This window comes from Leucopleurus acutus (genome assembly GCF_964270905.1).
Source record: "Leucopleurus acutus genome assembly, chromosome: 16".
NCBI classification, from domain to species: Eukaryota; Metazoa; Chordata; class Mammalia; order Artiodactyla; family Delphinidae; genus Leucopleurus; species Leucopleurus acutus.
The window spans coordinates 77,017,605-77,032,333 of NC_139158.1; positions in this window are offsets into that span (position 1 = coordinate 77,017,605).

The following is a 14,729-nucleotide window of genomic DNA, read 5'->3' on the forward strand; positions in this document are numbered from 1 at the left end:
GCTGAGATGGAAGAAGATTCTTGATGAGAAGGGTAGTGGAGAGATCAAGATTACAGTTTGGACCATGTTAGTTTGAGATACCTAGTAGACATAAATAATGGAGGAGCCAAGGAGGAAACTAAGTACACATAGAAGGAGTTCAGGAGAGAGTTTGGGGCAGGAGATATCCATGTGAAGGCCCTCAGCACATAGGTGGTATTTAAAGCCATGCCATTAGGTAATGTCACCGGGGGAAGGAGTCAGAGAAGAGAGAGGTCCAAGGACAGAGTAGACATGGTTGTCAATCAAAGCTTCCACTCCACAGAGGCGGAATCTAAACCTTGCTTAATTTAGTCACCGATCTCTAATCTCCTTCGACCTGCTGAGGGTGGAGGATAGTGGGAAGAGAACTGGATTTAGACTCAAAAGACCTGGCCCCTCTCCCTTACTGTGGGACCTTGAACCCAGTATTTCACCTCTCCCAGCCACTTCTGAAAACACTACTGCACAGGTGATTCCAAGGATCAAATGAGACAATGATGAGAGTACCACAAACTATAAAGAGCAGAAAATCTCGGTCATTGTTCAGTTCTTTCTAAAGGGACCAAGTCCAGAAATTCACATTTTATCCTGGGTGTAACCGTATCATCGACATTCATTCACTCAACAAACATTTCCTGATGGTCTCCTATGTGGCAGGAACTGGTCACCCAGCAGTAAAAGACATGGTCCCTGACTTCATGAAGTTTATTTTCTAGTCAAAGGACCATGGTCCTAACAGCCACCTGTTGTTGAACTTTACTTCTCTTGAAATCCTTGCATTTTGTGTTTTTAAAAGATTTTTTCTTTTTTAAAATTTTTATGTTTGTTTCTAAGAGGTGAGGAGAGATTTTTCAGGTTTTAATTTGTAAGCACTGCTCCACTAACTAAGAAAGTACAGATGTGAATAGAATCATTGCTAAATTTTTCTTTTTAATGTTGGTTTTTCAGTAACATGGTTTTTCATTAATTTATCAGATTACAACAGCAGGGTTCTGCCAGGGTATAAATGAGGCAATATAGTCTAAGAATTAAAGCAATTTAATACCATGTGACTGCACGGTCCTCAAGAAGTGTCACTGAGGGCTTCCCTGGTGGCACAGTGGTTGAGAATCTGCCTGCTAATGCAGGGGACACGGGTTCGAGCCCTGGTCTGGGAGGATCCCACATGCCGCGGAGCAGCTAGGCCCGTGAGCCACAACTACTGAGCCTGCGCGTCTGGAGCCTGTGCTCCGCAACAAGAGAGGCCGCGATACTGAGAGGCCCGCGCACCGCGATGAAGAGTGGCCCCCACTTGCCACAACTAGAGAAAGCCCTCGCACAGAAACGAAGACCCAACACAGCAAAAATTAATTAATTAATTAATAATTAATTATATAAAGATAATTTATAATTTAAATATAAATTATATAAAGATAATTTATATAAATATTAATTAATAATTACCCCCAACATCTTCAAAAAAAAAGAAGTGTCACTGAAACCAAGCAAGTGGCCGACAAGGGGGAAAGGGGTGGTGGTGGGATGAACTGGGAAATTGGGATTGACATGTATACACTGATATGTATAAAATAGATCACTAATAAGAACCTGCTGTATAAAAATAATTTAATTTAATTTTAAAAAATAAGCAAGCGGCCGAGTCACACTCAGGCTCATTTTTTCCTGGACTCGCTGGGCAAGCAAAAGTCTTACACTGCCAGGTGTTTTAAGGGAAATTTAAAAATAATGACTCCAGTCATCTTTTTAAAGTAGAAATTAGCCAGGGACCATTGCCAATTTTGACATTTCAAGGTACCATTTTACTTTATTCTTTATTTTTTTGGTCTTGCCACGTGGCTTGTGAAATCTTAATCCCCTGGCCAGGGATTGAACCCAGGCCCTTTGCAGTGAGAGCACAGAGTCTTAACCACTGGACTGCCAGGGAATTCCCAAGGGACCCTCTTAACACACCCCTGGGCAGTATTAGGACCACTGTTGGGAAACGTAGTTAAGACACATAGGGCTTGAAATCCCAGCATCACCACTTCCTGGCTTTGTGACCTTTAGCAAGTCTCTACACTCTGCTGGCTCTCAGTTTCCTTGTCCATAAACAGGGGATAATAATATTTCCTATCTCCTGAGAATTAAATGACACCAGGCCTATATACGCCTTAGCTTTACAGTCAGCTCTCCATAAATGGCAGCCAAAGGCGAGGGTTGGGGCCACCGGGCCCTGCTCAGCCCTGAATGTTATGCTAACAGAGGGGATGGGGGTCACCCAGTCCCCTGGGCTCCAGAGAGGTGGATCAGACAGCTCTGGCTGCAGCACTCAGATTGAGGCTTCCCAGACCTGTCTGGATGTGGAGTCTGGTCCTGGCAGGAGGTCGTGAAGGTCTGTCCCCCGGGCGCTTCTGCATGACAACAGAGAAGGACGAGTGTGTTAGATATTTTCAATCGGGGATACAGGGAATGAGGGAGAGAGTCCAAAATAAACTTATGGTCCTAGATGGCCCAAGAGATAGTGATGCCGTTAACAGAGACGGGTTACACGGAAGACAGAGAAGTGAAGACAGATGATGATATTTAGGAAACAGGGAGTTCAGAGAGGGATTAGATTAAAGGGAGTGTCCGTGGAATTTGGGGATGTGACCACTTCTTGTCCTTAAATAACCTCTTCAGAACAACTCAGCAATGATAAAGAAAAATGACTCTGACCTTAATTAAACCTAAACTCCGGGAATAAATTAGCACCACTGGAGCGTCTTACTAATGCTCGTCTCTGTGCGGAGAAGAATCCCACTTCCAGCTCAGACAGTGAGTGCCCTCTGTTGGATGCCTCAGCCGCAAATCCTGATCCTTTTAAACTCCACAAGAGAAGGATACGAGGAGAGGAGAAGGAAAACATTTCTGGGAGCCTCCCAAGCCTTTTCCATGCATTATTCTGATTTCGTCATCACGATTACTCTGTGAGAGGGTTTACTCCTTCCCAGATGGGGAAACTGAGGCACAGAGAGGCCTAGGTACCATGCCCCAAATCACAAAGTCAGAGCAGAGCTAAGCTTGGAGGCCAAGTTCTGTCCCCGTGTATGACAAGGGTGCTTTGGTCAAATGGGAGTCAGATGTTCCTCCTAGGGGGGCTGCAAAGGCATCCCAAGTCACAGCCCCTTTCTTTCTTTCTTTTTTTCTTAATTTATTCTTTGGCTTCACTGAGCGGCATGCGGGCCGGATCTTAATTCCCCAACCAAGGATCGACCCCACATCCCCTGCACTGGAAGCACAGTCTTAACCACTGGACTGCCGGGGAAGTCCCCACAGTCCGTTTCTTAAGGGACTTAAGACACAATCTTAAGGACCGAGGTTCAAATTTGACATAAACATAATTATTCAAAGCTTTTATTCCTAGTTCTGTGCAGGACATGCCCCCAGTCGAGGTAAATGGCCATTGGGCTGTTAGAAGTTGATAAAAACCTGGAACCTCACTGGAAAGAGAGTCAGGAGGCTGTGTTCTTGGCTCTGTCTTACGTCACATGTGACCTAGATCAAACTCTTCCCCCTTTCAGCCTTTTGATTGGCAAAAGGAGGGGCAACTTCAACAGCACATTTTCCAACTCTGAAATCTGATGATGACGGGTCCTACCTTTCAGGAGGACAATCTTGGCAGTACCTACAACATTTCAAATGTGCACACCCACTGATGGATTTGTTGGACTCTATCCTAGAGAAATACACACATCAGTGCACAGGACATACACACAGAATGTTCACTGCAACACTCTGAGTAATCATGACCTAAACATCCACCATCACAAGTCTGCCTAAATAAGTCATGGCTTACCTATATGCAGCCTAAATACAGCCAGGAAAAAGGAATGGGGATGGTATGTAAGTGGAAGTATCACCATGATATGCTGTTGAGTGAAGAAAGCAAGATTTGTAAACATATATATTTTTTAAATTTATGGTATGGTCTGAGCCCATTGCTGTATTTGTGTGTGTATAATAAAAGACCTAGAAGGCAGGGTAAAAGGGAGACATTTTCCTCCTAAAAAATGCTTGACTTTAGGGCTTCCCTGGTGGCGCAGTGGTTGAGAGTCCGCCTGCTGATGCAGGGGTCACGGGTTCGTAGCCTGCACGTCCGGAGCCTGTGCTCCGAAACGGGAGAGGCCACAACAGTGAGAGGCCCGCGGACAGCAAAAAAAAAAAAAAAAAAAGCTTGACTTAAAAAAAAAATTTATTTTTATACAATTTTTAAAGGTTACTTTCCATTTACAGTTATTACAAAATATTGGCTCTATTCCCCATGTTGTACAATACATCCTTGAGCCTATCTTATACCTGACAGTTTGTACCCCCCACTCCTCATCTCCTACATTGCCCCTCCCTCCCCTCCCCACTGGTGACCACTACTTTGTTCCCTATATCTGTGAGTCTGCTTCTTTTATAAGATAATCACTAGTTTGTTGTACTTTTTAGATTCCACATATAAGGGCTATCACAAAATGCTTGACTTTTATTTATTTTAAATATATATATATTTAAATTCTATATAATTATTTATTTTTGGCTGCATTGGGTCTTCGTTGCTACACGCGGGCTTTCCCTAGTTGCAGAGAGCGGGGGCTACTCTTTGTTGCAGTGCACGGGCTTCTCATTGCGGTGGCTTCTCTTGTTGCGGAGCACGGGCTCTAGGCGCGCGGGCTTCAGTAGTTGTGGTGCACGGGCTTAGTTGCTCGGCGTCATGTGGGATCTTCCCGGACCAGGGCTCGAACCCGTGTCCCCTACATTGGCAGGCGGATACGTAACCACTGAGCCACCAGGGAAGTCCCTGATCGTTCATTTTTATTCTATTTTTACAGAAGTGTCCATCCGTGACAATTGGGAAAGTTTTGAAAAATGGGTCCTTCAGTACTCCTGTTTGAAAAGCACTGGGTCCCTGGAGAGAAGACAGATGTCTAAACGGTGGCAGGCACTCCAAGTTTGCTGTATGAATGAGCAAATCACCTAATGATGGACGGTAGGAGTGACCAAGAGGAAGCCACAGGAAGTAAAACGGCTGGGATGGGGGTGTCTCATTTAGGGCCATGCAAAGGATGAGAGCTTAGGACTTCATGGCCAGTCTCGAGATGAGCATCACTATGCATTCACGCTCCTGATTTTAAAGATGGAGCTGGGAGACCTTTTCCCCGCAGATCATGGGACTGACCCACCAGCAAGGCCCACATACAAATAAAAAGTTACGTTCACTGATCATGACAACAGAAGTCAGATGAGGTTAGTAATGGAGATAACCATCTCCTAACCATCCTGAAGGAGTAACAGGAAACAGACTGTGGGCACAGGATCCTATTTTAAGGATCCAAGTGGAGGCTTTAGGGCACATTCACCTCGGGGTGATGAACTGGGGAGTAAGCAGGGTTCAGCCCTGGGGTGCAGGGTCAAGTCTGCCTTAAGCTCTTCAACTGTGTGGGAAACACCTAGAGCCTGAAAATTCTGCCTCTGAACATAAGCAAAAACTCCCCAATCAGGAAGGCTGCCGGGCACACCTTGCTCCATTTAAAAATTCCCCACTGGCACGTTCCTGAAACAAACAGATCTTCTTTATACTTAAGGAGACCTGGAACTAGGAAAACGGCATCTGCTTTTCTTTTCTGGGGTGGGGGGGGGGGTAGGTATTTTTCCCTGTAAACTTGTATAGTAGAAAACAGAGTCAGAATAGACCTGTGGGTGTTAAAAAAAAAAAATAGACCTGGGTCCTAATCCCTCCCTCTCTGCGTAAATCTTTCAAGCAAACCATTTCTCCTCCCCCCTCCACCTCAGTCTCCACATCTACAAGCGGAATAATAATATTACCTAAGTTAACGTGAGGATTAAATATCAGAATGTGTGTAGTGTACCTAGCTCAGGCCTGACACAGCGTGAGCCCTCAAACACTAGCTTGGGGGCTTTTTCTAATCACAGACCAAAGTGCGAACCCAAAAGAGTCCTGAGCAGTAACAAGTGCTATTGATTCAACACCTGCCATGTACCAGAAACAGCGCTAAATGACATATTTGTAATCTGGTGGCGTTCTCAGCACAACACTCTAGGTAGCTACTCCGGATCTCCTTTTAGAGATGAGACTCAGTGGGCGAGGTCCCCTGTCTCAGCTCAGCCAGCAGGCGGGCAGGGGACCAGGCTCCCCAGCTGTGCTCCCTATTACCCCGTTCTCACGCTCTTGGCTTCCTTGTTCTTGTTTGCCTCTGTGTCTCCCAAGAGTCTAAGATTGTGGGCATCAACTTTGGCTGGCCTTGTTGTTGTTCTGTAGCCTCTTTCATCATTGGTATAATTTTACATAACCTTGGCAAATTCCTTTAAATTTAAAAGAAAAAGGTTCAGTTCTTAAATAACTCCTGAGGGAGAAAAAGGTTTCTATAAATGATTTCGTTCTCTTCTCCTTAACGTTGAACTTAATAGGGCTAAGTCACTGGATCTCATTAACAAGTTGGGTTGTTTGCTGGTTTATTTTCATTTTGGAAACTCCTCTCCATAGTGACCCCCTCTCCCTCCCCCTGAAAAAAAATCCCGTGAGGAATTCTGATCAGAGCCTGGGGCCGTGGGGCACACCCCCTGGAGACTGTCCTGTTTCTAGAAGGCTCCTAGAGGGCAACAAGTCTTGCAACCTGACTCTTAGCCGACTTTTCACCTGTAGGATTGTCTCGGGGAAGGGGGAAAAGGACACAGGCAGGCTTTCTGCCTCCAAACAAAATGATGTATTTCATCAAGGAAGAAAGACTTTAAAACCCATCACCGACATTCACCTGACCCTATAAAAGGCAACCTAGAAGACTCTGGAATCCAACAATTTGGATTTGAGTACCAGTTCTGCCACTAATCTATGTGACCCCGGGCAAGTTACTTAACTTTTCTGTTCCTCACTTTCCTCATCTGTAAAATAAAGGTGATAACAGTACCTAAATCCATATATGCTTGTGAAGATGAATTAGGGTTTGCCAGGGACTGAGGGGTTTCTGGGACTCTCAGGGTTAAAACTGGGAAAGTCCTGGGCAAACCGGCATGAGCTGGTCACCTGAGATGAGACGAGAAGAGATGTGTACACACTTTAACACACCTGCACATTTCAACGCTCCGGGGTCTTAGCTGTCGTTATTGGTGGCCATCTCTGGCACCCATCTTATTTCGCGTCAAGTGTTGCCATGGTCCTCTTCTCCCCATTATCCACCTGCAGGGGCCTCCAATGTGCCTTCTCCTGACATTGCATTCCCCAAAGTCTCCAACAAATGTTTCTACATTCCCAGGACCAGCATCGAGAGAATTTATGATGTGTCAGGTAGGCAGCTTTTCAACAAATCCTGTGGTCTCTTCCCTCTCTTCACCTTCCTCAAATTTCAGGCAACACATAAAGGTGAAAAGGAGGAAAATGCCACATGACGATGGAGGCAGAGACTGGGGTGACGGGCCTGCAAGCCCAGGAATGCCAGTGATCTCTGGCCACCACCAGAAGCCAGGAGAGGGGCCTGGAACAGATTCCCCCTCAGAGCCTCCGGAAGGAGCCCACCATGCTGACACATTGATTTTGGACTTCTAGCCTCCAGAACTGGGAGAGAACAAATTTCTGTTGTTTTAAGCTGCCCAGTTGGTGGTTCTTTGTTACAATAGCCCTAGAAAACTACCACAGTTCCCTTACACAACCCAAGTCCAGACCTTCAAGTCCTGTGTCCTGACAAATGTTAAGGGCCTCTTCACCAGTCTTCCTGCCTGCAAACTCTTTCCTGAAATCCATCTGAAAATACCAGTTCCCGGCTCCCAGGTCAGAAACCTGCAGTGCCACCTGAGTGCCTGCCTCAATATTTCCCAAACTTACTGGAGAGGATGAATCCCCATAGTTAAAATTACTGGTTCCCTGGGCCCCACTTCAGGCCTCCAGAAATGGGATCACATAAAGGGGCCTTGGAATCTGCATTTTTAATCACCCAAGAGAATGTTATCCTCAGGCATGTTTGGGACCCTCTGACCTACAAGATAAAATCCAGAAGAGACCAAAGATCTTGGTTCACAGACATCCATAAAACGGCAGCAGCCTCCCTGTTGGAATGTCATCTCCCAAGGTTCTCCAGGGTCTTGGAATTCATCCCAACGCTCTGCCTGCCTCGCTCTCCTTCAACTTGACCATCCTCTACTCAAGGATGATTGAGAACCAGAGACTCTGTTCTTGCCATTTTCCTCCTTTGCATTTCCTCCCCCTCCTAGATCTAGATTCAGACGCCACAGAACTTAGAATGACTTCTAGTGATTCAGAGATGGCTTTTCAATGAACCTGAAAGAAAATCCAAAGTCATCATGGCCTGGAAGACCCTGCACAACCCACCTTGCCCCCCTTTCACCCTCAGTCTCGTTTAGAGCCATTCTTCTCCTTCTCTCCTCCAGCTCCAGCCATGGCTTCCGTTTAACTCCTCAAACACATCAAGCTTTGCCCTGCCTGGATCCTTCCAGCACATGCTCTTCCCTCTCGCCCCAGCCAGCACCTTATAATACATCACCAGCACCTCCTCGGCGCTTTTCCCACAACCCATCCTAAGCAGAACGTGCGTGCGCGAGCGCACATACAAACACACGTACACACTCCACTTATCCTCAGTCACTGCACTCTTTTTGATCAGTTGCCAGCAGTTAAAAATCAGGAAGTTCCCCGTAAAAATGTCCAGCCTCTCTTCAAGAACCACGAGACTTGCCACTATGAAGCCCACCGTCATACAGACCCACGGGCTGGGCTGGGCTTCGTGAGCTCTTGACTCGGCGGGAGCTCTCCCCTCTGCAGGCCCCGCCTGGCATCCACACCCGTCGCAGCAGCCACTTGCCTGGGCGGTAAAGCAATCCTGTTCTTGTCCCCCACCCCAAAATTGGGCTTACTTGTTTCTCATCTGTCTCCCTCATGCAAAGAGCTGGTCTTACTCCCCATTTCGGCCCCGGCATCCAGCCGGTGCCTGGCCCGTAGCTGGGCCTCCAGAAAGATGTGCTGAATGAATCAATAACTGAGGGCTGGACGGCCCGCCCCCTCCCTAAGTCCCACACGCCACACCACTCGTTTTGCCATTTAATGACACCCTTCCCTGCAAGACTCATTAAATTCGCTGCCCCAGTGCCTACGTCCTCCGGAGATCTTATGAAAACACAAATCTGTTCCTTTCATTGCCCAGTTTTAAAGATTTTAGGAGTCTCCCAGCACCAGCTGGAGAAAGCAGAAACTCCCCAGTGTGGCCTTTGAGGCCCATCTCATTGCTTCCCACCTCCTCCTCCAGCCCGCGTGGCCAGAGAGGGCCGCCACCTAGTGCACACCCGCGCCCCATGCAAGGCCGCAGGGGACACACCGCCTTCTCTGCCGGCTTCCACACCTCTGCTGCGAGGCTCCCTCTCCCTGGAACGCCTCCTCCCCCGCCCTAATCCCCCCCCACACCACCCCGTGCCTCTAGCAAACTCCTACTCATTCTTCTGCCCTGGCTCTAACCAAAGTCACTTCACCCGTGAAACACTCCAGACTCCCACCTAGGCCTGACTTAGTCATCCTCTCTTCTCCGCTCCCACCTCCTCTTTCCTGCCCCGGCCTTAGCCCTGAGTAATGGCTCAAAATAGCAGCTGGTGTCTTCTGAGTACTCGCTGTGTGCCAGGCACGGAGCGAGCTTTATCTCCTTTAATCATCACACCCAGGCTGAGCCTCTGCCTGGAAGGCTTCCCCGACCCTCAGCTCCCCCACCCCCGCTCCCACCAGCCAGAGAAACACAGGATCACTTTTTCATCTCCAGTGTCCCTGAAAGGCTACCCTTGTCACCCTATTTGAAATTTTCCTTTTCCTTCTACACCTTCTCCTACCCCCAAGCTCCCTAGGCCCCCCATCCCCCTTCCCGGCTTTATTTTTTCTCCATAGCTCTAATCATTAACACACTATATTTTGTAATTAATTAACTTGTGTATTCTTTCTCTCTCCTCCCCTGGGATGTCAGCTCCAGGAGGCCAGGGACTGGGTCATGTCTTCGCTACTACTGTATCTTTAACCATCTAGAATAGTATCTGGCACAAAATAGACACTCAATAAATATTTATGAATTCAAAAGAGGTAGATATTCTCACTATGTTCATTTCACTCCTGAGGAAGGTGGTCTTCAGAGAGATGAAGACGTGTGCCCACAGTTCCACAGCTGGTTAGTGATGGAGCCAGATGTGAGCTCTAGGATGGTCAACTCCAGCAAACCTCCCCCCTCACCTACTCTGCACATCGCTTCCAGAAGGCATCTCTCCAAGGGTCTGACTTCTCAGCTAGACTCTGGATTCTTGGAGGCAAGAACTTGATCACATTCATAGTATTGTGTCTGCCTGATCCTTAGTAGGCATTCAAGGATGCCTGCTGAGCCAACGTCTATGTGCACTGTGAAGTTCTAGATGGTAGAAATCAAACCTTCATTCTTTTTTTTTTAATTATTCTTTAACTCCATACCGAGGACCGTATTGTATACACAGTTGAGGCTTAATAAATACTTATTACATTAATGAATTCTATTATGGCAGTAGGTAATAAAAATAATTAGACAGCAATTATGACAATAATAGGTAACGTTTAAGGAGTCCTTACTCTGTGCTGGGTCCTATCATAAGTGCTTTGTACATGAATGAAGACAAATAATGCTCCTATTATCCTGATTCTACAGGCGAGGAAACCGAGGCTCCGAGAGCTTAAGCACTTGCCCAAGGTCACACAGGTAGGAAATCTCAGAGGCAGGAGTGAAGGTGGGCATCTGGGAATCACGTTCTTAAGGACTCCTCTAGGCTGCCTCTCGGCCTCTCTAAGAGATGGCCACTAAAAAGTCACCCCGTGTGAAAACAAGAAGAATGGTTTATTACACATTTCTGTTTTATTTCAAAGGATTTCTTGAAATTCTACCAAAGGATTTGGTAGGCAATATTTTGTGCTAAATAATAACCGCCAATGTTCTCACCGAACCTGATGGTTTGCAAAGCAGTTTCATGTATAGTTTCTCACCTGAGGAGAGAATCTGAGGCTCTGAGTAGTTAAACGAACAGGGTCAAGGTCACTCAGCCAGCAAGGGGCAGAGCAAGGGCTCAAATTAACAGCTATCACTTTAAAAAGTTAAGATCTCAGGGCCTCCAAGTATAAAGCCCTTCCATGTTCCTTAAAAGCCAATAAGATAGTTCATGGGGAAGGCACTTAGCACAGTTCCCAGCACCAGGGTGGACCCTCGTAAATGTTAGTTATCATCATCTTCATCAACACGTCCTAGGAAGTGGAATATTTTAGCTGATGACTGCTGCCTGCCTATTGACCCTGATGGAAAGGTTATGCGTTTCATTCTAGTTCCTCCCTGGCATGAACTCATTGAAATAATGATCAATCTCCGTTATCCCCGGGATACACAGAATGTTAAGAGCTGGAAGGGATTGTGAAGATGATCTCATCCGTCTACATTTACAGATGGAGAAACTGAGTCCCAGAGAGGCAAGAGGTCAGAAAGCAAAGCTCCTCGAGGGCAGGGCTCATGCACACGGTGCCTGGCACACGCTGCCTCCCATGAAGATGGGTTTTTAAGTAAAATGGCATTGAGTTTCTTACAAGCTACAGGAGATAATTCATTTGTTTCCCGAGCTGTGAGTGTTATAAGCCATTAACCAGAAAACGGATCATGTGACTTAATTCCAACTCTGCAAAGGGCTTAAAGTGCTTCGGTGAGTAGTCTGAGATTCATAAATGTACACTTCACCTCTCTCTCAAAGAATTATTAACCAGCTCCATTAAAACTGGCACTTGAGCGATCAAGGAGGAAAAGAGCTGGCAAGAGAGACTTCTTGAAAAAAATCTCACCAATCTCACCATTATACGCGATTTCTTGCCACCTCTTTTTTTTCCCCCCTAAGAGGAGGAAGGAAAAAATAAGCATTGTCATGCAAGATGTAAATCAATAAAATGAATTGTGGAAAATTACAAGCTCTTTCCACCTCACAAGGTAAATTTCAAACAGACACAAGAGTTGTGTTAAGTTGTAAAAGAACTAAAGACAGAAAGTATTGGGAAGAGGGATAAAGCAGAAATGGAACCCTCACTAGCTTCTTTCAGAGGGTGCAGATGGGCTGGGGCGGAGGAGATATGACAGTGTGTGGGTGTGATAGTCATTCCCAGCTAATGATTTTGTGAACCTGTAATTTATAGAATCTGTGTCATCCACTCACTTTGCTTATCTCCCTAACTCACTGAGTATTAATTCTCCCAGGCCTGGGACTAGCTTTTCATCCCCCACGTAGGACTTGATCAGCTTTAGCTTGAGGATTTGGGGGTGGGGAGGGAGGATGGAGAGAAATGAGATTAGGGTTCAGTTTTCAAACCAAAGAAACAAAAATATAAACCCTTCTCTGTTTCTGCTGTTTCTCTGGGCTTCATACTTCTTGAGAAAGGCTGAATTTCAGGCCCTGCTAACAAACGTGTGCCCGGAACAGCCGTCTCGGAATGAAAGGGCTCCCCTCCTCCACACCACCTTTATCAAATTCAGACTATTTTCCACATTCCTTCCTTACACAGCCCAGGCGCACTTGTGACGCAGGCCTCAGAGCACATTCCACTTAGGAGATCCAGAAAGCTCGGGCCCTCCCTTCCAGAAAGGAAAGTCCAAGAGGGATGCCACACCCCGGGGGAGGACAGAGAGGATGTGACGACACCTCCAGGAATGCAGGGCCCACGCAGGTGTGTTGGCACCCATGAACTTCCTTTTTAAAAAGGGGCTTGATAAATCATACCGATAACAGTAATAGAGCTCCACCACCCAGCAATAGCTCCCACAGAACTAGGGCCCAGCACGTAGCCCTGGCAGCGGGGGGTTGGGAGGTGACAGCTGAGAACAGAGATCCCAGCGGTCCCTGGGAGTCCCTGAGACCTTTTCAGGTGAGTCTCAAAGCCCAAACTATTTTCAAAATACTAAGATGTCACTTGCTCTTCTCACCTTCCTTGTCAGACAGGTATACAATGGAATTTTCCAGAAGGGACAGGACATGTGATGATATCATCACCCTGATGACTATTGGTATGTGTGCTTGTGTATTCTTGTGTTTTAAACATTTCTCAATTTCAATTTTAATACAATGACTGTTGAAAGACATATCACACATAAACACAATACCTGGAGGCCCTCCATAATTTTTAAGAGTATTAAGGGGTCTTGAGACCAAACTGCCATGCTGCCCCATCACAGCACCACACTTCATTTCCAGTTTAGCTTGAGTCACATAGTAGGTGCTTTTGAACAGGGGGTAGAGAAGGCAGTTTTATTATTACTCAGCTTGGGATGGGATCCTTTCCATCTGGACTTCCACCCAAAATGGCCAGAAAAACTTTAAATTCCCCCACGAATATTTGCTGGACTGAACCCCTCAGGGGGAAAGATGGGTTTCTCACCTTTGAGCCCAGGTGGGGTAAAGTTAGTATGGAGAAATCGCCCTCCTCAGCTCCAGCACCCAGCAGAGGCATATCTGAGTACCTGCTAGGAGTCAGGTAGGTGCTACTGCTCCACAGTGAGCAAAGCAGACCCCTGCCTTCTCAGAGCCGTCATTCTCGGTCAGGAGCAGATTACTCCCAAAACACATAGGGAAACGGGAACTTGACACAAGTGCTGGGAAGGAGGGGTGCAAAGTGTGAGGAGGGATGGGAGGCATGAGATAAGGGGAGGAAGCCTCGGAGGACTCAGGTGGAATGCAGCACCCTAACCAGATCTTCTTGGCCATTTCAGGTTAGAAACCCCGCCCGCCGGCCCAGGTCCAGCTCAAAGGAGGGTTCCACAGCTCCTTGATGAGCCGCAGTGCCATGATGAGCCCCCTGCAGGTGTGTGTGGGGGAGCGTCGGGGGTCTCCTCCTCACCTCCCCAGCACGGCCAGTGCTGAAAAGGGCCCCTGGGAGAACAAACCCAGCTCTGGGGCATTTAGAGAGGAGTCAGTCTTTTGTTATCAGGGACATAGCTCGGTCATTCCACTGGGGGGAGGGGGACAAAGGCAATCTGGAGGCTGTCATTGGTGGACACAACGAATAGCCCAGAAATGGCTGGAGGGAGAGGAAGACTTCAGAGGTTAAAAATAAATTTAAAAGAAAAGAAAAAAAGAAAGCCCTGGAGGGCCGGTCTAGAAGTACCCGGGGAAGCCGGACCTTCGAGGAGCCATCCCGAGCCTCTGCCCACTTTCCCTCCCTCCCAGCGGCTACTCGACCCTATGGGACTTGACGGACTGCAGAAAGAGTCTCTACCAACAAAACTAAGCCAGTAGAGCCCTGAGATTCTTCCCCAGTGACTGTTGCAGAGGCGGGAAAACTTGAATTTTGTAATCAGAGTTGCAGCCAGACCCCTAAACGACGCAAATGGGTGGTGGAGGGGCGTAGCTGCACGCTGCAGCATCCCAAAGTGGAAGGAAGATAAGGGGTGGCAGAAACATAGCAGCCCCACCCCGCTTCCGCACCAGCCGGGCCTCGCCTCCCATTCCCCCGCGGCGCGCGAGCCGGGTCCGGGTCAACCAGGCGCGCGCCTGCGCGTGCGCAAAAGGCCCAGCGCCCTAGCTCATCTCCAGGTGCGCTCGCGCTTCCGGCCTGCCTTCCCGGGGCGGAAACTCCAGGGCCCGCGCATGCGCTTTCCAGCTCTCCTGCTAGGTCGGGAGAGGAGGTCCACGGCTTCAGGTGATCCCGCCCCTCCCTCGCA